The sequence below is a fragment of the Petaurus breviceps genome, unplaced genomic scaffold, assembly GCF_028583685.1.
Source record: "Petaurus breviceps papuanus isolate PSGF00001 unplaced genomic scaffold, PetGlider_PUasm1.0 90849, whole genome shotgun sequence".
Classification (NCBI taxonomy): domain Eukaryota; kingdom Metazoa; phylum Chordata; class Mammalia; order Diprotodontia; family Petauridae; genus Petaurus; species Petaurus breviceps.
The window spans coordinates 1,506,789-1,530,767 of NW_027187361.1; positions in this window are offsets into that span (position 1 = coordinate 1,506,789).

Below are 23,979 nucleotides of genomic sequence, written 5' to 3' on the forward strand. Positions count from 1 at the left end.
CACACACACACACACACACACACACACACACACACACACACACACACGCCTTCTCTGTACCTTTACAATGGCAATCTCCCATGTCTGGCATACTCTCCCTTTACCTCAGAGAATCCCTTTCTTCCTTCAAGACAGAACTGCCCTATCATCTGTGCTGATCCACTCTCCCACCCCTGACTTTTAATGCCCTTCTCCCATAATTACCTTGCATTTAACAGTTTGCATTTATTTGTATTTATTTACTTTATATTTATTATGAATATTTATGTTATGTTGTATTTATTATTTATGTAATATTAATAAATATTATTATATTTATATTTAATTACAATTAAACACATATTTACATGTGTTTCTTCTTTCCTTCACTAGAATACAATCTGAAGGGAAGAATTATTTAACTTTTTGTGTTTGTATCACCAATTTCTAGAATGTAAGTCCTAGTATATAAGAGATGCTTAATAAATGCTTATTGAAAGTTGTGGTATATGATTGTGGTGGAATATTATTGTGCTAGAAAAATGACAGGTAAGATGATTTCAGAAAAACCTGGAAATACGTGTACATGAACAAATACAAAGTGAAATGAGCGCAGCAAGCAGGACACTGTGCACAGCAAAAGCAACATTGTATGATGAAGAATTGTGAATGACTTAGCTGTTCTCAATAATACAATGATCCAAGACAATCCCAAAGAACTCATGATGAAGCATGCTATCTACTTCCAGAGAAATAACTGATATGATCTCTTACCTATATGAACTGAAGCATGCTATTTTTTAAGCATGCTATTTTTTTTTTACTTTTTTTGATTCTTTTTTTATTTGACTTTTCTTATAGAAAATGACTAATGTGGAAATATTTTACATCATTGCACATGTATAAACTATAATGGATTGGGGAGGGAGGGCTAAAATTTGGAACTCAAAACTTAAAAGTTTTAACATTGTTTTAACATGTAATTGGGGCAAATAAAATCTTATACAAAAATAAATGCTAGTTGATTGAATGACTTCACAAATTCAGTGACATGTAACCTATTTTTATTCTTTTCTGCTGCTCTGTAAAATGTTTCCTGTTGTGGCAGGGGTATTTCTATAAGTTTTAACCTGTTATAATTGCTCTGAGAAAATCTATCACTACTCTTACTCCATTTTGGCCAGAAAATATTCATCTTTCCACAGTTTCTTTTCAGTGACAGGTCCTGTGTTTTACTACTATTGTTGTTGTTATAGAACAAAAATCATTCATTTCACGTGTTCATTGTTGTTCAGATGGAAACAGTCACAAGATAAGCTGCCATTCTGATATTATTCTATTATACTGAATGTCCTATGGATTTTTAAACTAGTCCATTAAAACAGCCTGCTTTTTTGGTAATTGAATAAAAGCCTTAGGATGTAAGTAAGCTCATCTTCTGAAGTCTCACCAATAGCATCTTCAGAACAATTCCATTAGTGGACAGGATGATGGGGATGATAAGCACTTTATTTGTTTACACAAAATTTTGATTTCTTCTAGGTCTCTGTACCTTGAAAACTTCATTGCATGCAGTTTGGAGGTTAGGAATAGTTGGTATGGTGACGTATTAAAATGTTTTTTTTTCTTAAGTTTTAATGGTTTTATATTACGTATGGACAACTTACAGACTATAGGATAGACATTTTTGTAGTTTCTGTTATTGCCATCACAAAGCCTTCCATTTATACAAAGAAATCCATATGACTCAGCCAGTTTGATGCTTCTTGGTTAATGTTTTTGGCTAAGTTTATGTAGATGTTGCCCATGGAGGGTCTTTTGATTCTATCTTGGATCTTAGCCATTTCATACTTTCCTTCCACTTAACCACTTATGGTTACATTTGATCAGTCAAATGTTTGTTATTTGTTATCAGTCTTATGATCATTTGGCAGAATGATGTTAAATTTCTCCAAAATATTTCTGTAGATTTCCCTCTCCAGAATTTATTTATTTATTTACTTTTCAAATTTTTTCTGCATCTCTCCCCTACCCCCCACACCAAGATGGCAAGCATACCCTTTCCCCCAGTCTGCCCTCTCTTCTATTCCCCCCATTATGCCCCCTTCCCTCTTACTTCCTTGTAGGGCAAGATGGATTTCTATACCCCATTGCCTGTACATCTTATTTCCCAGTTGCATGTAAAAATAATTTTTTAACATTTGTTTTTAAAACTTTGAGTTCCAGATTCTCTCCTTTCTTCCCTCCTCATCCACCTTATTGAGAAGACAAGCAATTTGATATAAGTTATATATATGTAGTTATGCAAAACATTTCCATAGTGGTCATATTGTGAAAGACTATTTCCCTCTATTGTATCCTATCCCCCATTTATTCTATTTTCTCCTTTGACCCTGTCCCTTTTCAAAAGTGTTTGCTTCTGACTACCCCCTGCTCAATCATTCCATCATCCCCCCCCCACCCACTTCTACTTTCTTCTGTAGGGTGAGATACCCAATTGAGTGTGTATGTTATTCCTTCCTTAAGCCAAGTTCAATGAGAGTAAGTTTCACTCATTCCCTTTCACCTCCCTGATCTTGCCCTCCATTGTAACAGCTTTCTCTTGCCTCTTTTATGTGAGAAAATTTACCTTATACTATCTCTTTCTTTCTCCTTCTCTCAATATATTGCTCTCTTACCTCTTCATTTTATTTTTTAGGTATCATTCCTTCATATTCAACTCATGCTATGCCCCTTTCTATGTACACATAAACACACATATACATACACATACATACATATATACACATACATGTATATACACATATATTCCCTTCATCTATCCTAATGCTGAGAAAAGTCTCATGATTTACAAATGTCATTTTCCATGTAGAAATGTAAACTATTCAGCTTTAATAAATTCCTTATGATTTCTCTTTCCTGTTTGCCTTTTCATGGTTCTCTTGTTTTTTGTATTTGAAAGTCAAATTTTCTGTTCAGCTCTGGTTTTTTCATCAAGAATGCTTGAAAGGGGATGGCTGGGTGGCGTAGTGAGTAGAGCACTGGCCCTGGAGCCAGGAGGACCTGAGTTCGGATCCGGCCTCAGACACTTAATACATACACACAAAAACTAGCCATGTGACCTTGGCCAAGTTACTTAACAGTTACTTAACTGCCCTCCAAAAAGCAAAATTTAAAAAAAAAGAATGCTTGAAAGTCTTCTATTTCATTGAATATCCATTCCCCTCCTCTCCCCCCACCCTGGAATATACTCACTTTTGCCAGGTAGGTGATTCTTGGTTTTAATCCTAGCTCCTTTGACCGACAGAATATCATTTTCCAAGCCCTTCGATCCCTTAATCTAGAACTGCTAGATCTTGTATTGTCCTGATTGTGTCTTCACAATACTCAAATTGTTTCTTCCTGACTTCTTGTAATATTTTCTCCTTGACCTGGGAACTCTGGAATTTGACTACAATATTCCTAGGAGTTTTCTTTTTGGCATGTTTTTCAAGAGGTCATTGGTGGATTCTTTCAATTTCTATTTTATCCTCTGGTTCTAGAATATTATGGCAGTTTTCCTTGATAATTTCTTGAAAGGTGATGTCTAGGATCTTTTTTTTTTATCATGGTTTTCAGGTAGTTCAATAATTTTTAAATTATCTCCCTTGGATCTATTTTCCAGGTCAGTTGTTTTTCCAATAAGATATTTCACATTGTCTTCTATTTTTTTCATTCTTTTGGATCTGTTTTATAATATCTTGATTTCCCATAAATTCATTAGCTTCCATTTGCTCCAATATAATTTTGAAGGAATTATTTTCTTCATTGATTTTTGGACTTCCTTTTCCATTTGGCCAATTCTACTTTTTAAGGCATTATTCTCCTCCTTGGCTTTTTAGACCTCTTTTGCCATTTGCATTTTTCTATTTTTAAAGGTGTTATTTTCTTCAGTATTTTTTGGGATCTCCAAAGTTGTTGACTCATTTTTCATGATTTTCTTGCACCACTCTCATTTCTCATCCCACTTTTTCCCTCTACTTCTGTAACTTGATTTTCAAAATCCTTTTTGAGGTCCTCCATGGCCTGTGGCCAATTAATATTTTTCTTGGAGGCTTTTGATGCAGGACTTTTGACTTTGTTGTCTTCTTCTGTTTCTATGTTTTGATCTTCTTTGTCACCAAAGAAAGATTTTGTAGTCTGATTTTCCCCTCTCTATTTGCTTATTTTCCCAGCCAATTACTTGAATTTTGAGCTCTTTGCCCATGTAGGACTCTGCTTCCAGAGTGGAGAGTGTTCTGTCCCAAACTTCCGGGGTTTTGTGGGTAAAATTGGTTTACAGTAATTTTTTACAAGTATTGGAGGTGATTGGGGGATGAGCTCAAGCAAGTTCCTGCTTTTACTCTGCCATCTTGGTTCTGCTCCCCATTTCTGTAGATTTTGTACTTATTTACTCTCTGGTTTCAAAATATTTATCATTATTGTTATTTTTTGGTGAGGAATAGCTGTGTTTTGTTAATATTGGTTGTATTGGGTTCTGCTAAGATGTTTTCTAAATCTGTAATGGTCCTTTTTACAGCTGACAAAATATACATTAGTTTAATAGTCAGTCAACTAACATTTATTGTCTGCTACATGCGCTCTGAAGAGGACATATGACATCAGAAGGGTGACGTCTTGATTGGTAAGTGAATTGGATTTAAGTGAGGCAGGATTTTGCAAGGTCATCAGTCTCACTCGCTCCTCCAGGGTCATCTAAGTCCAGTGGCAAAACATAGGTCAGGATGACTAAATATGACTCCAGATGCAGTGGGACACCTTGGCATTTTTAAACTAAGATCTTTCCCAAGTCTCAGTTTGGCTGAGGCAATGCACATTCAGTAATTTTAGACTAGGTAAAAAATGAGACAAAAGATGGCTTCATTTGCTTACTCAGAAACAAAAACCAAATGTCCATCTGGGAGGGGAAGACCCTCAAGATTTCTGACCAGAATAGAAACTGTTGCTATTTACACTCACTCTGAGCCATCTAAAACCAAACAGGGAGTAAGTGAGGCTTGGGCTGGGGCCTCTTATTGACCAATCAGTGAGACCCAAAGTGATTTGAGTTTAAGACTTGATCTAGTAGCTCCATTTGAAACCCAATGGGCTTTATCAAAGCCTGGCTTTCTATTTCAAGAAATCATAAATGAAACTACATGGGACAAGAGTTAATTGTTCCAGGTTTTAAAAAATGATAGAATAAATAAGAAGGAAAGAGAAAAGAAATCAAACCCTGAAACCCCAAGATATCTTGCGAGGTTTCAGTGATCAAAATTTGTATTCCTTTGGGCAGAGTACCCACTTATATGGGTGTGTATAATTCCCTATGTAGACAGGGGGAGGAGGAAGGAAGTAAGGGAGTACACAGTACTACTTGCTGGAGACACAAAGAAGCAGTAAGACTAGTGGTATTTAAGAATTAATCATTTCAAACACACTTTTCCCATTGAACCTTGATTTTAGGATGCCAATAAGCCTCCCAACACATTCAGTCACAATTCTCTCCTTTAAAGCTTTGCCATCCATGTCTCTTTCCTGGGAGAGATCAAGGTATTTATAAGTATTACTTCAATACATTGGTTCAATTTGACCTCTGGATTCAAACTCAAAACCTTCAGCCTCTATCTTTTTCATGGCATGTGTTAAGAATTTTAAACTGATCAAATCAAATGGTTTGCCTGCAAGTTAAGATATTTTTAAGGTTTGTCTTCATCTTATGGTTTAATATAACCTCTGGATTCCAGCTCAAAGATTATTATTGATTATGATGACGATGATGATGATGACAATTACCATATCCGACTTGGCAACTGTTGTGATTATCTTACCTCCTGTAGCGCTGCCATCCTATACTACCTCACATCATTTGTATGCCATGTTACCAAACTGTGCATTTAACTAAGTCAGTTCTCTTGAACCATATGTGGCTATATATTCACACAAATATAGATACACTCACACAATGTCAGGATTACTAGATTACTGGAATTGTTGACTTAATTTATCAGGTGCTTGGGAGATGGGTAGTTCACACCTGATACCAGAAATAGAGAATCCAAGAATTGTGCATACCTATTTTGAGACTGAAATGGATTTTACTCTGATTTATAATTCTCTCATCTTTGAATGATTACAATATTTTTAATTCTTCAGTATTTGTTCTATTGGAAATTATTTTGCTTGTGAATGTGAATAAATTTCACAGAATATAGAATAAATTGACTTATTACCTTTGAGCAAAGGGGATAAAATCTGGAAAATGGAATCATGGGCTCAGGAAGCTTATTGAAGGAAATTGTTCTCTTTTCTTTTTTGCCAAGCTTTGGGGTTTTTTTTTAGAAAATAAAAGAAATAGGGTAGTAGATGCAATTTTGGATGTAGAGTACTATCATAGTCTTCCCATTTTGGGTAGATTCCCATTTTCTCCAACTTGAACTCTATTGGGATGTGACTTTTACTGCCTAGTTTGGTACCAAGAAAGAATGAAACAATAGATTTTTGACCATTATGAAAACTTTTCAGGATCTTGGAAACAGAATTCTCTCTTACCACCACCACCTCCCTCCACATTCTGAGTATAAAATAGACCCCCATTTCTAAGTTAAAAAAAATATTCCTGAAACGTTTTTGTCTGTCTCAGTCAGCTCTTTAGTATGTATGAGGTAATCCATTCTGACAGCTTTCTTCATTTCATAAATAAGCAACCGCCCTTTCTTCCCCCTCCTCTGTAACTCAGGAAAGATTGTGTCTCTGCCCAAGGACTAACCAAAAGCGGCTTCTGGTCATTTGTATGCGTGGAGCTTGCTGACGATGAATCACCGCCTGCTTCTGTTGAGCCAGCGTACAGTAAATATCATACACACCAAGTCTGAATTGAAAAGAGCTTTTTTATGTTAAGCAATACAGAAAAATGGGTTCTGTGTATTGAAGCACAAAAAAACAATAGTTGTTGATTACAGGTACAGAATTATTTCCTTGCTGAATAATGCATTGCACATTTTCTGGAAATTAAATTTAATAAAATGGAAATTGTTGTGCAAATATACACACACCTATATATATATATATATATATTCATATATTGATATATGGAACAATCCAATGGCATGCTAAATGCTGCAGTGATTGTCTATTCCCTGTGTATTTGTATGTACCTAGCAGTATCCTGGCCTCAAAACTATTTAAAAGTGAATTAGAAATTTCTTTTAAAAAATGACACTGCACATATAAAGCAGAAAAGATGGGTGGAAAAAATAGATTACAAGTGGTAGAAGAAAGCGAGTTTTGCATATGTGCTTAGTTGAAATAGATGAAGAGTCTTAAAAAAAAAGCAAGGAGAGGAAGTCTCAGATCTTTACTTTAGCTCAGTCAGAATAGCTTCAGCTGGATGAAATTCAATAGGGACTGTCTTTCACATGTGTAAAATACAAATCTCCTAAGACAATCCTTTGAAAGAATTTAGTTACAAGATAACTGTGGGAAGCTGCCACTAGAATATTAATAAACCAATAAAATAGAAAACTGGAGCCTGCCTATGTAGAGAAGGGAGGATAAAATAATAGGGGAGAGATACCAAGCCAATGTCGGAACGTCAAAATTAAAGGTGAAGCTCTCCATAAAGCATGGTGGCAGTTGGGTTGTCAATCATGTACATTTTCACTGGACCACACAGAATGACCTTTGCCCTTCATCATCAGCAACATGATGGGGATCTCAAAATGAGACCATTTAAGGTTCTAGTCACATTCCCTCTGCTGCTGTCTGGGGCAACTTGGGCCAAGGGTGACAACCTTAGGTGACTGATAATTAACATTTCCTTTTCACTATGAAAGGGATCTCAAATGGCACAGAGCTCCAAATTTTTTTTCTCTCTCTCTAGACCCTCCTCTTTCCTCAGATTCCCCCATCACTCTCATTACATTGCTGTTTCCTAGGCTCTTAACCCCTGGATGATATTTAATGCCTTAACCCTCTAATCTAATGTCAAACTTGGCCACTTTATCTCTCAGCTCTGACCTTTCCTCTTTCATTCTGGCTCAAGAGCTTTCATCCAGGCTTTGGTTAACTCACATGAGGTTTCCCACTTTCAATCTCGCCTTGACACAAACTCTTCCTACATGCAGCAGTCAGAACAGACCATTCTAAGCCTGTGGATTCAATCTCATCTCTCTGAAGACTCAAGCCCTACATCCTGCTAGTGACATTCTATCCTTGAGCAGTTGAAGGAATAGGATTCAAAAAGCACAGCACAGCTGCGCATCCATGATGGGGTGCTGGCTGCTGGCTGCTGACATTGTGTGTCTCTTCAATAAACCTATTTCCTTACCTTGCTTTACTGAGAAGATTGAGGTGGTCTGTCATGAATTCTCCTTTGCTACAATCTTGAAGGATGAGGTGGATGATTTCCTTTCCAAGGAAAACACCTTCTGCTTGTCTCCTCTAGATTACCTTACCCCAGTCATCATTCTCTTTCAACATCCATCACTCTCATCCACTGATTCTTTTCCTATGCCTAGAACATGCTAAGGGATTCTCCACACTTAACAGACCTTCCTTTGACCCTTTGATCTCTTCAAGCTATAACCCTAATACTCTACTTTCTTTTACTGCAAAATTCCTAGAAAAAAATAGTGTCTACTTGCTGCCTCTAATCCCTTACCATCTATTTACTCCTCAGTCCCTTGTAATCTGACTTCCAACTCCACTATCCTGCTCTCTTACAAGTCACTAACAATACTTTAATTGACAAACCCGAATTTTGCTTAAAATCAAAATCACTTTCCTTAATAATTCTGTGTCTTTTGACACTTCTGGTTTTCCTCCTTTCTCTCATAAGCTTTTAGAATATTTTTCTCTTTTGGTTCTCTTCCTACCCATCTGACCACTCCTTTTTAGGTTTTGTTATCGATTCACCATCTTTCTCCTAGCCCCCTGAAAACTGGCAACACCAAAGACTCTGTTCTGAGTCTTTTTTTCTCTCTCTCTCTACATTTTCCCTCATTGATCTCAGCTGCTTCTATGAGCTCAATCATTACCTTTATGCAAATGAATCTCAAATGAATATTTGTAGCTCACCTTGACTTTTCAACAAACTACAGTTGCATATCTCCAGTGGTCCACCTGACATTTCCATAGAGATATCCCTGTGGCACCTCAGCCTCAAGAACTCATCATTCCTATTAAATTTAGCCCACTGCTAAACACCCACTTTTCTACTGATGCCACCAATATCCTCCCAGACATTTAGGTATAAAGCCTTGGTATCATCTTTGACTTATCCCTCTCCTTCCCTTCTCATAATCTAATCAGAAGAAGAAATACATTTTTAGGAAAGATAGCAAAATGGTTTAATTTACATTTCTCCAATCCATAACCTTCTCTTCATTCACATTGCCACCACTTTACTTCATATCCTTATCACCACTTATCGGTACCACTCCATTAAACTTATTCTTCCTGCCTCTTGGCCATGCCTTATTCAGTGTTATTTTCCTAAGGAATAGGTCATGAGATCATAAATGTGGAGGTAGAAGGGAACTTTGAACTCATCTTTATTCCAGCCCTTTCACTTTCCAGATGTGGACACTGAGGCATAGAGAAATTACATAACTTGCTCAAAGTTACTGAGTTAGCAATTATTAGAGCCAGGATTGAGCTCCTGGTGTTCTGAGTCCAAATACAGCACACTTTCTTTATATCATGAAGTGATATCATGCCATTATATCATGACCTCTTCTAAATGACCTTCAGCTCCTCTCTATTGCTTTTAGGATAAAATATAAATAGCTTAGTTTGGCTTTTATATTTTCCTATAAAATTTCTCTAACATACTTTTCCAGCTTTATTTCATACCTTTATCCTTTATGCACTGCAAGCTCCAGACAAACTTGACAGTTAGCTATTTCTTATGTTTAAAATTCCATCTTGGATCTCGATTCGCCTTATCCAGAATATATTTCTCTTCATCTCAATTTATATGATTGGTTCATGGTTCAGTCCATGTGGCATCTCCTCCATGAAGCTTTCCTTGATCCCCTTAGCTGAAAGGATTCACCTATGCCTGAGTCTTTCCCTTATTTATGTGTATTCTATACCCTAACTCTTGCTGGAAGATTGAAAGCACATTAGGCACAGGACACATGCCACTTTTGTCTTTGTTCCTAAGCCCCTAACAGTGTACCTTAAATACAGCAGGCACTTAATAAGTGGTAGTTGTTTCTTTTGTTCTTTATTGCAAATAAAGGAGAATTTATTAACAAGAGAGCAAGGGCTAGAGAGGGTAGAGAGAACAGACAGCGGTGGACAGGACTTGGGAAAGACAGGACAGAATTGGAATGGATGAGAGTGGTAACAGAGAAAAGGATGCTTAATCAGGGCAAATATCAACTCTGAAGGTCAGGAATGGGGTGAACAGGAGGTTGAGATTTGCTAGACAGGGCAGTAGGCTAACACCTGTAAAATAAATCAACTGCAATGTTTTAATAAGAATTTTTGTGGTATGGGACATTCTAAGACTTAGTTTCCCAGGACAAAGCCCTCTTAGATGAAACAAGAGTGGATACAAGGTTATGGCAACTGGAAGGGTGCTGGATATTGACTGTCTTGGGATATTAATAGTAGCTTTCGGGAATGTTGACTTAAAGATGATGACCGCATTTCAGAAGGTTCACAAAAGTAGAAGGTAACAGGATTTTTATGGAATAGGAGGCACTAATGATTGAGGAGAAGAAAGTATTAAGAGGAGGAGTGGAGGTTTTTGCTCTGCCATGAACTGGCTCTCTAAGCTTGGGGAGTTGCTTCTCTTGTCCCAAGTTTCCTTTACATCTATAACATGAGGGGGATTGATTAGATAATGGCTAAGGTCCCTTTAATCTTAGATATTTTATGATTTATTAGGTTGGTGATTTTAAAAGGAAGAAAGGCAAGGACATGGATTTGTATTAAGATTGCCTTTTCCTCTCTTCTTCCCAAGCTATTCTTCTTCTCCGCCATATGAGAATGATTCCTGTATCTTCATAACGAGCTAAGATAGCCAAAGGGTAGAAAGGGAAATTTCATTTTGCTCTAATTGATGCCAATGCCATGTAAGATTGGCACCAAAGCCATGGCAACCCCAATGTTTTCCAGCTGCTCCAATCACTTTAAAGGCCCCCATGTGTTGTTGTTTATATAATCCGATAAAGGAGAAGTGAGATTGAAAGGAATGATTTAGGCACTTTGTGAAATAAAGTATTCACAAAATTCAGACAAATTGAAGAATGTACCATGGGGATTATAACACTTTTATAGGGCTACATAAAGCTTATATCATTAACCAAAAAAAGTAGAACATGATATACAAAAATAATACAAAACAAGAAAAATGAACCCTGTAGATCCTACAGTTCAGAGCATTTTAAAGTAATGGATGGAGGTGGCTTTGAAGAACCTTATTCTATTCTTTTGCAGAGGGGTTTATTTTCTTATTCCCTCAATTTAGACTGTGTATACATATGATGCCCAAATTGTGTGGGTCTTTGTGGAAGTGCCAAATGTTGGAGGACACTGACAACAAAGGTTGAAATCCTAAGCTTTTGGAGCAGTCAGATGCAGCTCATTGTCTTGGGAAGGTGCCCTTGCAAGGGGTAGGCAGCTAGGGGCACAGTGGAATAGAGTGCTAAAATTGGAGTCAGGAAGACGAGTTCCAGTCCCGGCTCAGACACTTACTAGCTATGTGGCTCTGAGAAAGTTATGCTACCTCTTTCAGATTCAGCTTCCTCATCTATAAAATGGCGATAATATGAGGTTGTTGTGAATATCAAATGAGATAGCAAATGTAAAAAGCTTTTCAAACCTTAAAGTGCTAAACAAATTATTATTGAGAGTGAGAGAACCGGGTCAGATACCAATAAGAACGTTGACATTCATAAGGGTTGGCCAGGCCAGTGAGGCTGAACAGGGAGGTTTGAGCTGCATAATACACTTCTCAACTGTCGGTCAGTACTTCAAACTTATCCTTTTCCTTCTAAACCAAATTTTCTTCTTAATTTCCTTCTTTCTGTTCAGAGTACTACTGCCCTTCCATATTTGTAAAAGCAAAGTCACCTGAGGCTGATACTTTTCCCCTCCCACTCATATATGACAATCATTTTCCAAGTCCTGTTCATTCAATCTCTATAAAATTTATTTTCTCCATCACTCTCCTTTCTCCATTCAAATGCTATCATATTGATGAAGTTCAGTATCTCATCACCACTATCCTAAATTAATATAATAGCATCCTAATTGGTCTCCATCCTCCCCATGGCTACCAAAAGCATCTTCCTAAAACATGAGTCTGAAGTATGTAACTCCCTTGCTCAAGAATTTCTAATGGCTCCTTGATGGTCCTAGGATTGAATAACAATCTTTCCTGCATTGAGGCCATTGTTTGAGTTAAGTGTAAATAGCAATTATTTTCTGTTCTGGACTGAAACTCAGAAGGGTCTAACCCTATCAGACTGATACTCCTGTGATGGTAAACTAGGCCATCTTTCTCAATTCTTAACTAGCCCTTAGTCATTGAATGGGCCTTGTCTCAGGCAAACAGAGGCCTGGGAAAGACCTTAATTTTAAAAGGCCAAAGTTATCCATTACATTCTGGGCCATAGCTAGTCATTTTGACTTTGTCCTGTCACTGGACTCTGATGACTCTGAAGGAAAAAGTGAGGCTGAGGACTTTGCAGTTCTGCCTCACTTCAATCTAATTCACCTGAAAGTCAAGACATCATCTTCTTGATGTCATTGGTCCTGTTTGGATAACCACCATCTTGACCACCTCTCAGCTTGGCATTTAAAACCTTTTACAGTCTGTCTCCGTTTTACCTATAAGTTCCAGCCAAACTAAGCCTCATGCTATTTCCCAAATGTAGCATTCTTTGTCTGACCTCTGTTTTTGTAATGCTGTTCTCCCCATGACTTTAATGTGATCCTTTCTCACCTCTGCCTCTAAAAATCCTTATCTTCCTTCAAGATTCAATCCATCTGACACATAGCCCTGGAGAAAAATTCAACAAGAATTTCTGGAAGAGATAAAGCAATAGTTAAAAGAGTTAAAAATGTTTTGTAAATTGACTGAGAGCCCTAGACAAAAGAGTTTAGAAAAAAATGACATGTATAGAAAAAAGAATTGGAAAGAAAATTAAAAGTTTGGCACAAGAGATACAAAGCCTTGCCTAAGCAACAAACTCCATGAAAATTAGAATGGGCCAAATGGAAACCAATGACTCCAGGAGACAACAAAAAATATTAAAACAAAGTTAAGATTGAAAATATAGGAAAAAATGTCAAGTTACTCATTGCAAAAACAACTGACCTAGAAAACAGACTAAGGAGAAAAATAATTAAGAATCACTGGACTGTCTGAATGCCATTGACCAAAATAAGAGCCTACCATCCTAGTTCAACTGATTAAAAAGGAAAACTGTCTACTTCTCTTAGAACAAAAAGGAAAAGAGAAAAAAACTACCAGTGAACTCCTGAAAGAAACCTTAAAATGAAAACTCCTTCTAACATTATAACCAAAATCCAGAGTTCCCAGGTCAAAGAAAAAATATTGCAAGCAGCCAAAAAAATAAAACCAACCCAAATTAAATATGAAGGTAGGGCAGTCAGAATCAACATAATTTAGTAGCCACCCATGTCAAGACATGGAAAATATTGACTGTAATATTCAAGAAGGCGAAATATATAGGCTTATGACCAAGAATAACTTACCCAGAAAAATTATGGGGGAAAAATATGCCTTTAATAAAATAAAGGACTTCGAAGTATCCATTATGAAAAGAGTAGAGCCACATGGAGACTTTGATATTCAAACAGTAAAGAGAAACATAAAAAGGCAAATGTGATGAAGCAATCATAAGGGTTGAAATAGGGATAAGCTGCCTATACTTAAATATAGGGAGATAACACATATGGACCCTTTATCTCTATCATCATTAGGTGTTGCAGAGGGAGTCAAATAAGATAGAAGGCCCATGAGTGGTTCTGTGGTGTTTTGGTTATATTAAGAGAAGAATGGAATGATAGGGGAAGATGAATACACTAGGGAAGGGGGGGGGAAAGGGAAAGAAGTTTAGGGGAAATTATCTTATGTAATCAAGGTATGCAAGTAGACATTTATTTTAAAAAAAGGGAATGAAGAGAACAGTTGAAAATTGAATATCATTCTCATTTAATATGGTGAAAGGAGAGAAGAATGAACACATATTTTGGAATAGAGAAACATTTCACTCAGAGAAATAGGAGGGAAAGGGAAGAAGAGAGAAAGGGAATTAGAATGATGGTAGATTAAGGGAGATTAAGCAAACTCAACTCTAAGAAAGTACAAAAACACTTATAGTTCATTTTGAGGTGGCAAAGGATGGGAGTCTCAGGGAGTCCCCATAAATTGAGGAATGAGTGAGCAATTATCATATATAAATATGGGGGGATACTATTGTGCCATATGAAATGATGAAGGGGATGGTTTCTGAGAAACCTGAGAAGACTTGTATGAATTGATGCAGTGGGAAGTGGACAGAACTAGAAACATAATTTATACAGAGACAATAATATGGTAAAGACAAATGACTATGAAAATATTAGAACCTCTGATCAATGTAATGGCCAATCACAATTCCAGAGGACTAATGATGAAATATAATACCCACCTTCTGAGAAATGAAGGTCTCATAGCACAGAAGACATTTTTTGGACGTGACCAATTGGCATGGTTTTCTTTACTGATAATAAAATGGGAACAATCATACTAGTACTACCTATCTTGCCAAAGGTTGAGTATTTATGTACATATTTAAAATTCTTCCCTTCCTTCCTCCCTCCCTTCCTTCCTTCCTTCCTTCCTTCCCTCTTTCCCTTCCTTCCTTCCTTCCTTCCTTCCTTCCTTCCTCCCTCCCTCCCTCCCTCCCTCCCTCCCTCCCTCCCTTCCTTCCTTCCTTCCTTCTTTCCGAACTTTCATCCTCCCTACCTTCCTTCCCTTCCTACCTTCCTTCCTTCCTTCCTTCCTTCCTTCCTTCCTTCCTTCCTTCTTCTCTCCCCCTCCCCTTCCCCCTTCTCTCTCATTATGCTTATCTCTCCTAAGCTAGAAATGCAGTGACCACTTAACAGACCCAATGCCCCTGTTGCTCAGTATGGAAGTCTGAATCTGTTCACTTTCTGAGCTGGGACTATTTGTTCCTCCTTAGGTGTCCTAGTGGTCCCCGTTCCCTGGGGAGTCCCCATATTGATACCTGACTTAGTGTGGACACCTGATCCGATTATACTTCCTTGGTCTTTTCAGCAGCATGGATTATAGGGATGATAGCACACTTAAAGTTCTATGAGGAATGTTATCGGTGTCAGGATCATAAGATCATAGATTTAAAGCTCGTAGGGCCCTTAGAGGTCTTACCCATTCATTTTACAGATGTTAACATTAAGACCCAGAAAGATTAAAACTTGCCCAAGGTAACACAAGAGTTAGGATTTGAATCTCTGGGAAGGGAAGGGAAGGGAACAGGAAAGACAAAAGGAAGGAGAAGGGGAAAGAAAGGGAAATGGAAACAGAAAAGGAAGGGGAAGGGAATGGTACTTACATAGCAAAGGAATCAAAGGCACCTTTCTTAAAATAAGTAGTATCTATATGCAATAAAGAGCAAACATTATCTGTAATTGGAATAAGCCTTCCCATAAGATCAGGGGTGAAGCAAGGATGTCCATTATTACCACTATATACTCAATATTGTATTAGAAATACCAGCTATAGCAAAAAGATAAGAAATAGAGTAAAAATAGGCAATGAAAACACAGAACTATCACTCTTTGCAGATGATATTATGGCATACTTAGAGAACACTAGAGACTCAGCCAAAAAACTTGTTGAAACAATTAATAACTTCAGCAAAGTTATAAGATAATAATATAAACCCACATAATAATATAAACTATCATCAACATTTCTATATACTACCCACAAAGCCCAGCAACAAGGGGTAGAAAGAGAAATTCTATTTAAAATAATTGCAGACAATATAAAAATACTTTGCCAAGACAAACCGAGGGATTATATGAACACGATTACAAAACACTTTTAGTAAAAATACAGATCTAAATAATTAAGGAAATATTTATTGCTTTTGGGTAAGCTGAGCCAATATAATAAAAATGACAAATCTACCTAAGTTAATTTACTTAATCAATATCATACCAATCAGACGAACAAAGAATTATTTTATAGAGCTAGAAAAGATAATAACAAAATTCATCTGGACGGACAAAAGGTCAAGAATATCAAGGGTATAAATGAAAAAAATATGAAGGAAGGAAGCCTAAGAATTCCAGATTTCTAACTATATTACAAAGTGGTAATTATGAAAACAATCTGGTATTGGCTAAGAAATAGAGTGGTGGATCTGTGGAATACATTAGGTACACAATACACAGTAGTAAATGACCATAGTAATGTAGTGTTTGAGAAACCCAAAGAGCCAACTTCTGGGGGGAAAACTCATCATTTGACAAAAATTACTGGCAAAACTAGACAGCAGTTTGGAAGAAACTTGGTCTAGATAATCATCTCTCATTGTATAACAAGATAAGTTTCTTTTTTTTTTAAGCAATTGGGGTTAAGTAACTTGCTCAAGGTTACACGGCCAGTTATTATTTCTGGGTGTGGTGCTGAGTATCTGAGCCCGGATTTGATTCAGGTCATCCCGACACTGGAGCCGGTGCTCTTACTCGCTGAGCCACCTGGCCACCCCTAAGCAATCGGGGTTAAGTAACTTGCTCAAGGTTACATGGCCAGGTGTTTCTGGGTGGGTGCTAAGTGTCTGAGCCTGGGATTCGATCTCCAGGTCAGTCTGACACTGGAGCCGGTGCTCTTACTCGCTGTGCTACCTGGCCGCCCCAACAAGATAAGTTTCAAATGTATAAACACATTAGACATGGAGGATGATATCATATGTAAATTGGGGGACCAGAGAAAAACCTGTCAGATCTATGGATGACGGAAAAGTCTGTGGCCAAATAAGAGATAAAGAGGAGCAGGGGAAGTAAATTGGATAATTCTGATTACATGTAACTAAAAGACTTTTGCACAACAAAACTAATGGAGCCAAAATTAGAAGAAAAAAAACAAGAAATTGGGGGAAAATTGTGGCAAGTTTCGGTAATAAAGGTCTCATTGTTCAAATATATAGAGTATTGAACCAAATTATAAAAAATAAGTGACAATCCCTAAGTGATAAATGGTCAAAGAATATGAAGAAGTAGTTTTCAGAAGAAAAAAAACCAAAGCTATCAACAGTCACATAAAAAATGTTCTAAATTATTACTGATTAGAGAAATGTAAATTAAAACAACTTCAAGGTGCCAACTCAAACATATCAGATTGTCTAACATGAGAGAAAAGGAAAGTGACAAATGCTAGAGGGGATGTAAAACAATTGGGACACTAATACACTGTTGGTGGAGTTGTGAACTAGTCCAACCATTCTAGAGAGCAATTTGGAACTACACCCAAAGGGTTATCAAACTGTGCATATCATTTGATCCAGCAATACCTTTGGTAGTTCCATATCACAAAGAAGTAAACAAAAAGGGAAAAGGATCTGTAAGTATACACATAGTTAAACCCATTATTTTTATGGTGGTGAAAAATTTTAAATTGAGGGGATGACCATCAGTTGGGGAATAGCTGAACAAATTGTGGTGTATGATTGTGATGAAATACTATTGTGTTCTAAGAAATTATGAGCAAGATGGTTTCAGAAAAACTTGGGAAGACTTATGTGAACTGTTGCAAAGTGATGTGAGCATAACCAGAACAGTGTACACGTTAACAGCCAATATTTTAAGGATGATCAACTGTGAAAGACTTAGCTATTGATCAAGAACATAATTCAAGACAATTATTGAAAATGTTATCTACCTCTAGAGAAAGAACTGATGAACTCTGACTGCCGATTGTTGCTTCGTTTTTAAAAAAAATTCTTTATTTTTCTTTTTTTTGTCCATTTTCTTTTGCAATATGGCTAATATAGAAATGTTTTACATGACTTCACATGTATAATTGATATAAAGCTGCTTACCTTCTCAAGGAGGCAATGAGGAGTGAAGAAGGAGAAGATTTGGAACTCAAAAATTTTTAAAGGTCAATTTTTTTCTTATTTAATGATATAAATGAAAATTATATTAATAAAATAAACCGTGGCTCTGAGGAATTTTTTTGTTTTGCCTAGGATCACCTAATTAATCCATTGCAAAGTTAAAATTAGAGTCTGAGTCTTCTCATTCTTACTCTGATTCAGGGAATTGGTGGGGTGTAATAAAAAGAACACTGGTTTTAGAATCACTGGACCTGAGTTCAAATGTTACTACTGTTTGTTTCAAGCCACGTAGCTTTCCCAGGCTTCTTCATCAGTTTCTTCATCTGTTCAACACAGAGACTGCACTACATTACTTGTGAGATCTCTCCTAGTCCTAGATCAAGGAGCCTTCAGAGATCCCAAACTGCTTTTCACTAGATTGACTTAATAACACATTAAAAGAAAATTCTTAGCAGTTGTTCCCTTTCTCTGCTGAGAACAAGATAGATGGAGGAAAACAGATAAACATAAAGAAACTGCTATAACCTTAAGTATAGGCTAGATGCTCATCTGTTTTGGATGGCCTAGGGATCTTACCCCCTGAGTCTTTGTATTTCAAGATTTAGCATTGAAAGTAATATAGGTAATGACTAAAGGGTGACAAACCAGAGTGGGAGGGGGTTAATGGTGGTCTCCATTATCTACTGTTCCCAAGCAGAAACACACAGAGGAAATAAATGCCAAAGGAAGCATTCACTAAAATGTCTTAATGCATTTGGATTGTGTTCAAAGGCCAAATAACTGACTCCACACTGCAGCCTCCCAGGACTGGCCGGCTCACAGAAATATTATGGCAAGCTCGCAAACCCATTGGCTGTTTGCCTCACAGGCATTTAATGTTCTGAAAATTATGCCCTCTGTAACATAAGAGATACCTTAGTAATCTCATCTCCAGTAGGGAGAATGGTTTCCAAATATATTTGAGAAATCATTTTTGCCCTCAAAAAAGGGGGGCTTGTGTAGAAAGAGGGAAAAATTGATTTTGGATGAAGGCATTTTTTACTTGTTTGTTTCAAATCATCAGATGGCTGAATATCACGAATGCCCAGCTTACTACAGTTATAAGATCAAGAGATGGGGGTCACACACTTAGGAGAATTACAGAGTTTCCCTACTTAAACAAATATTTATTCTCAAATCTCTTAATACCACCAGGCTTGTCCTGGGAAGATGGGGGTGAATCACTTTTAAAAAATCCTATAATGCTTTTAAGGAGTATATCACTTTTTTGGAATAGACTGCTGAGATCAAAATGACCTGAAAGCACAAATTCATTTCAGCCTGAATATGTCTTTTATCATTTTATTGAAATGTGCTAAAAGGTCACTGGCAAAGTCCATCAAGCTTCTAAATTAACTCTTTACAAATTTCATAACTGCAAAAGAAATAGGGTGCCTGGTTCTTCGTGATTCCATTTTAATTGATAATTCGTGGGATGAATTATTAGAGAAAAACAACACCTACTTTTGGGAGTCAGTTCTACTAAAGATGTCAAATACCTCTCATTTTCTGTCTCTAGGAGCAGCTAGATGGCACAGTGGGATAGGGCACAGGAGTCAGAAAGAGCTGAGTTCAAATTCTGCCTCAGACACTTACTGTATGACCCTGAGAACATCACTTAACCTCTCTTTCAGTTTTTTCATCTGCAAAATAGGGATAACATAATAAAGTTATATTATTTATGAAATAAATAATAATTCACATATAATATATTAATAATATGTAATAATAAAATGACAAACAAATAACAATAAAATGCTATCACATTACCGCCCAGGGTTGTGGTGAGGTTCAAATGGGATATTTGCAAAGTCCAAACATACTGGGTACTTAATAAATGTTTGTTCCCTTCCCTAGCCTCTCATCCCCCAAATTCTGCTTCTCCAAAGAGTGAATACCATCACGTACAGAGGTTTGTGGAATTTTACAGACGACCATATAGTAGAAACATGTAAGATCCCACATCATTTTAAGCGTTCAGAAACAACCTTGATGTATGTATCACTTAAATTGCTAAGTATTAGCCTTCACTTTTTACCTAGTGTTTCTTTTCTTCAGAACAATTGATCATTCTTTGTTGTCATTCAAACCTGACTCAGAATACTGGACTGTTACCAAGGAGATTTAAGCATTGATTCACATAGCTACATGCATGTCTGCAGAAGGGAAGATCATGGGAGAGGATTCCTTGTTCTGTGTTCCAAATTTCAGTTCCTTTCATTTTGCCTTCAGGAGTTAAAGACAATCTAGTCACAGAATATTCAAAAGAATGAAAATGTTTTAAAAGGCTCCAACCAAATTCCAAGTTAATCTTAGTTAACACTTAGTTCAAGATCATACCCTTAGTATCATTTAATTTTAGAAACTCAAATTTCCAAAGTTTTTCTTATGTGGTTTTCAGTACATTTTATAGGATCATACAGAGATTTATTGCTGGAAGGGACTTTAGAGTCAGTAAATAAGCATTTATTAAATGCCCATTATATACCGGGCAGTATGCTAAGCACTGAAGGTCATCCAGTCCAACTCTCTCATTTTAAGATCAGAAAACTGGGTCCCTCAGGGGTTAAATGACTTTCCACATGTCACACAGGTAAAGTCAGGAAGCAAATTGAAGTTTCTTGATGCAATTACTTGATCTAGATCTGGAAGAGTCTTAAGAGACCTTCTTCTAGTCTAAGACTTTAATTTTACAGAAAAAGAAACTGAGTCCCCAAAGGTGAAGTGACATTTCTAAATCATTCATTAAACATTCAGTGGTTTCCTATTGCCTACCAGGTAAAATATAACCCTATTCGGGCACTCAAGCACCTTTATAATCTAGTTCAATCTATCTTTCTTCAAATAAGAATAGTGTGGGGAAAAAAAAAGCTAGAAGAATATGTAACCAAAATGGCCTACTAGCTTTTCACCAATTGTATCCTGTCTATTCCTGCTTTCCTGCATTTGTATAAACTCTCTCACATTCCTAGATTGACTCCATCTACATTTTTACCTCTCAAAACCTTTTGTTTTTTTAACAGCCTAGCTCAGGCAATGAAACATGCCCTGATCCCCACCAGTTAGAAGTTATCGATCCCCCCCTGAATCTGTCAGTCCTCTTTTCCCATTCCTTTGCACTTTTCCCAGACTAATGTGCAAGATAATTATTTATTTTCCTGTTTTATCCCTCTATAAGAATGTGAGCTCCTTGAGGGCAGTGACTGTACTTATAAAAAATATCATTCTCATGTCCTCAATAATAATAGCAATAACATTAGTAAATAATAGCTCATCTTCATATAGTTTAAGGTTTATAAAGAGCTTTAGAAATATTAACTTGTATGATCTTCGCAACAAGTCTGGGAGGTAGGTGCTATTATTACATTAATTTTATAGATGAGGAAGCTAAGACAAAGAATAATTGGTTTGCCCCAAATCAAACAATTAATAAATGAATCAATCAGTCAATAAACTTTCATTTAGGCTCCTACTACATGACAAGCACCATGCTAAGCATTGAGAATGCAAAGAAAGGCCTCAAAGAGCTTTCAATATAATTGGTGAAGACAACATAGGAAAGGAAATAGGAAAGCGGTTGGAAGAGGTATTCAGTGAGGGCATGATGGAGAAGTCCAGAAACCCATCCAGGTGGGGAATTTAGACATAGCTGACTTGGGTTCCCCCTGTAAATGGAGGTTCTGGGTAAAGAGTTCTCTGCCCTTCAGTCAGAGGAAGGGAGGAGCATGGTGCAGAGAGTAGTGAAATGACAAGGTCTAAGTTCTAGGGCTGAAGTGATCTTGAAGGATAAAGAGGTTCCAGGGGCATAATGGGAGAAGTCCAAAGGAGTACAGCAATATGGGAAATGAAGAGATTGGGTCTGACTCAGTTCTTTCTGACTCTAGGTCCAAAACTTTATTCACTTTGCCACCTAGTACCTCAATACCAGCTCAGTTCTGGCCTTGTATGTGGTAGGCACCTAAAATTAGACAATAGATCAACAGACAAGTGATTGAAATGGGATTTTTATGTATCTATTTTTTTAATCTGAGAATTATCGATTCTAGAAATGAAAGAAAATTGAGAGTTTAGCTCAGCATTCTCATTTTGTAGATAAAAGATGATTTGACCCCACCTAAAGTGCAAACAATTCATTATTAATAATAATTAATAATAGTATTTATGGTACTTTACCTACATTGTCTCACTTGATTGTGAAAAGTGAACAATTAGTTTTCTTGTTCCCTATACACAAAAATTCAAGCTGTAGGGTTTTAAATATATATTTTCTCACAATAAATTTATAGCATATTATTTGATACTCTGGAAACAGATGACATGGAGGAATGGATTATAGGAATTATTATCCCCAGTATTTATAAACAATGGCTTTAAAGCCTAATAAATGTTCAACGAATGATTATACTGTGTAAATGGTTCTTCAATTATTCAAGATAGCAGTTATTTCATCAGTGTGGGCACTCCCTTTAATGACACAGCTGGCAAGTCCTCCATGCCTTAGATTTAGAGATGATCTAGAAAGTTGCCATGGCAGAGAAAAAAAATGTCACCTAATTGGACCTTCTGGTGATGAGTGACCTGTGTTCAAAGCCTATTCAGCTTGATGAGGTGTTTCTAGAGCTTGTTCTCTGCAGGTCATGACTTTCAGAGATCAGTCACTTCCATGGCACAATTAACTGATTTTGGGCAAATCAATTATTCTTTGTCTGTCTTAGTTTCCTCATCTATAAGATTAATATAATAATAGCACCTATCTCCCAGAGTTGTTGTGAAGATCACACAAATTAATATTTCTAAAGCTCCTTATAACCCTTAATTGTAAATATAAATATCAATGTGTGTGTATATATATACACATGTACATATGTTCTCTGCGCTTCAATCAGAGGAAGGGAGGAGCCTGGGGCAGAGAGTAATGACAAGGTATTTGGTTCTAGGTTCTAGGGCTGAGGTGTATGGACATGTGTGTACATAGACACACGTGGATATATCAATTTTTTATTTCTTATCTACTTATTCATTTCTTTTCAATGAGCCCTTGAATCAGGAGCTCTTTTTGCTCAGTGGCCGATAAAGAGATGCATCATCATCTCAAAGGCACAAGAGTGCTGAGTCACACAGAATTGACAGGAAGTAGCCAAAGAGTTAAGTCATCCTCAAAATACCCCATTACTGAGCCAGTACATGTGATTGAAATTAGTAAGATGAGTTTTGTGCATGTTCTGTTGCAACTATAAAATACAAATGAAATTAAAATGAGAAGCAAGCCAGATTCAAACTCAACCATGTCTGCTGGGGATAAGAGAGTGGACGATATAGTCAATTGAGTATGAGTTAGGGCAGAATGGGTTAATGTGGAATGTTACCAGGTTAGCAAGATGGGATGAATTCTCCAATGACCCGGCCCTGCAGGGTCTTTTGGCAGACGAATGTGAACCTCTTAAAGGTTAACAAGGGTTCAAGTAATTTCTTCCTTCTGCCAAGGCTGGGCTTTGTTCTCTCATTTTGGTATCAGAAACCTAGGCAGAGTAAGAGCTGGTATGAGCAATAGGATATTAGCAGATAAAACGCTTCAACGTTCAAACAGATAGATGTGCATGGATGAATGGAGTGCTGAGCAGGAGACACGTAGAAGCATGGATTATTAGAGTTGGAAGGGAATTTAAAGATTCCGTTTAGTCATTATTATTTTAAAGGAAATTGAGACCTAGAGAAATCAAGTGACTTGCACACGTTATACAGAGTCAATGGCAGAAATGAAACTAGAATACAGAACCTATCACTCAGTGTGTGTGTGTGTGTGTGTGTGTGTGTGTGTGTGTGTGTGTGTGTG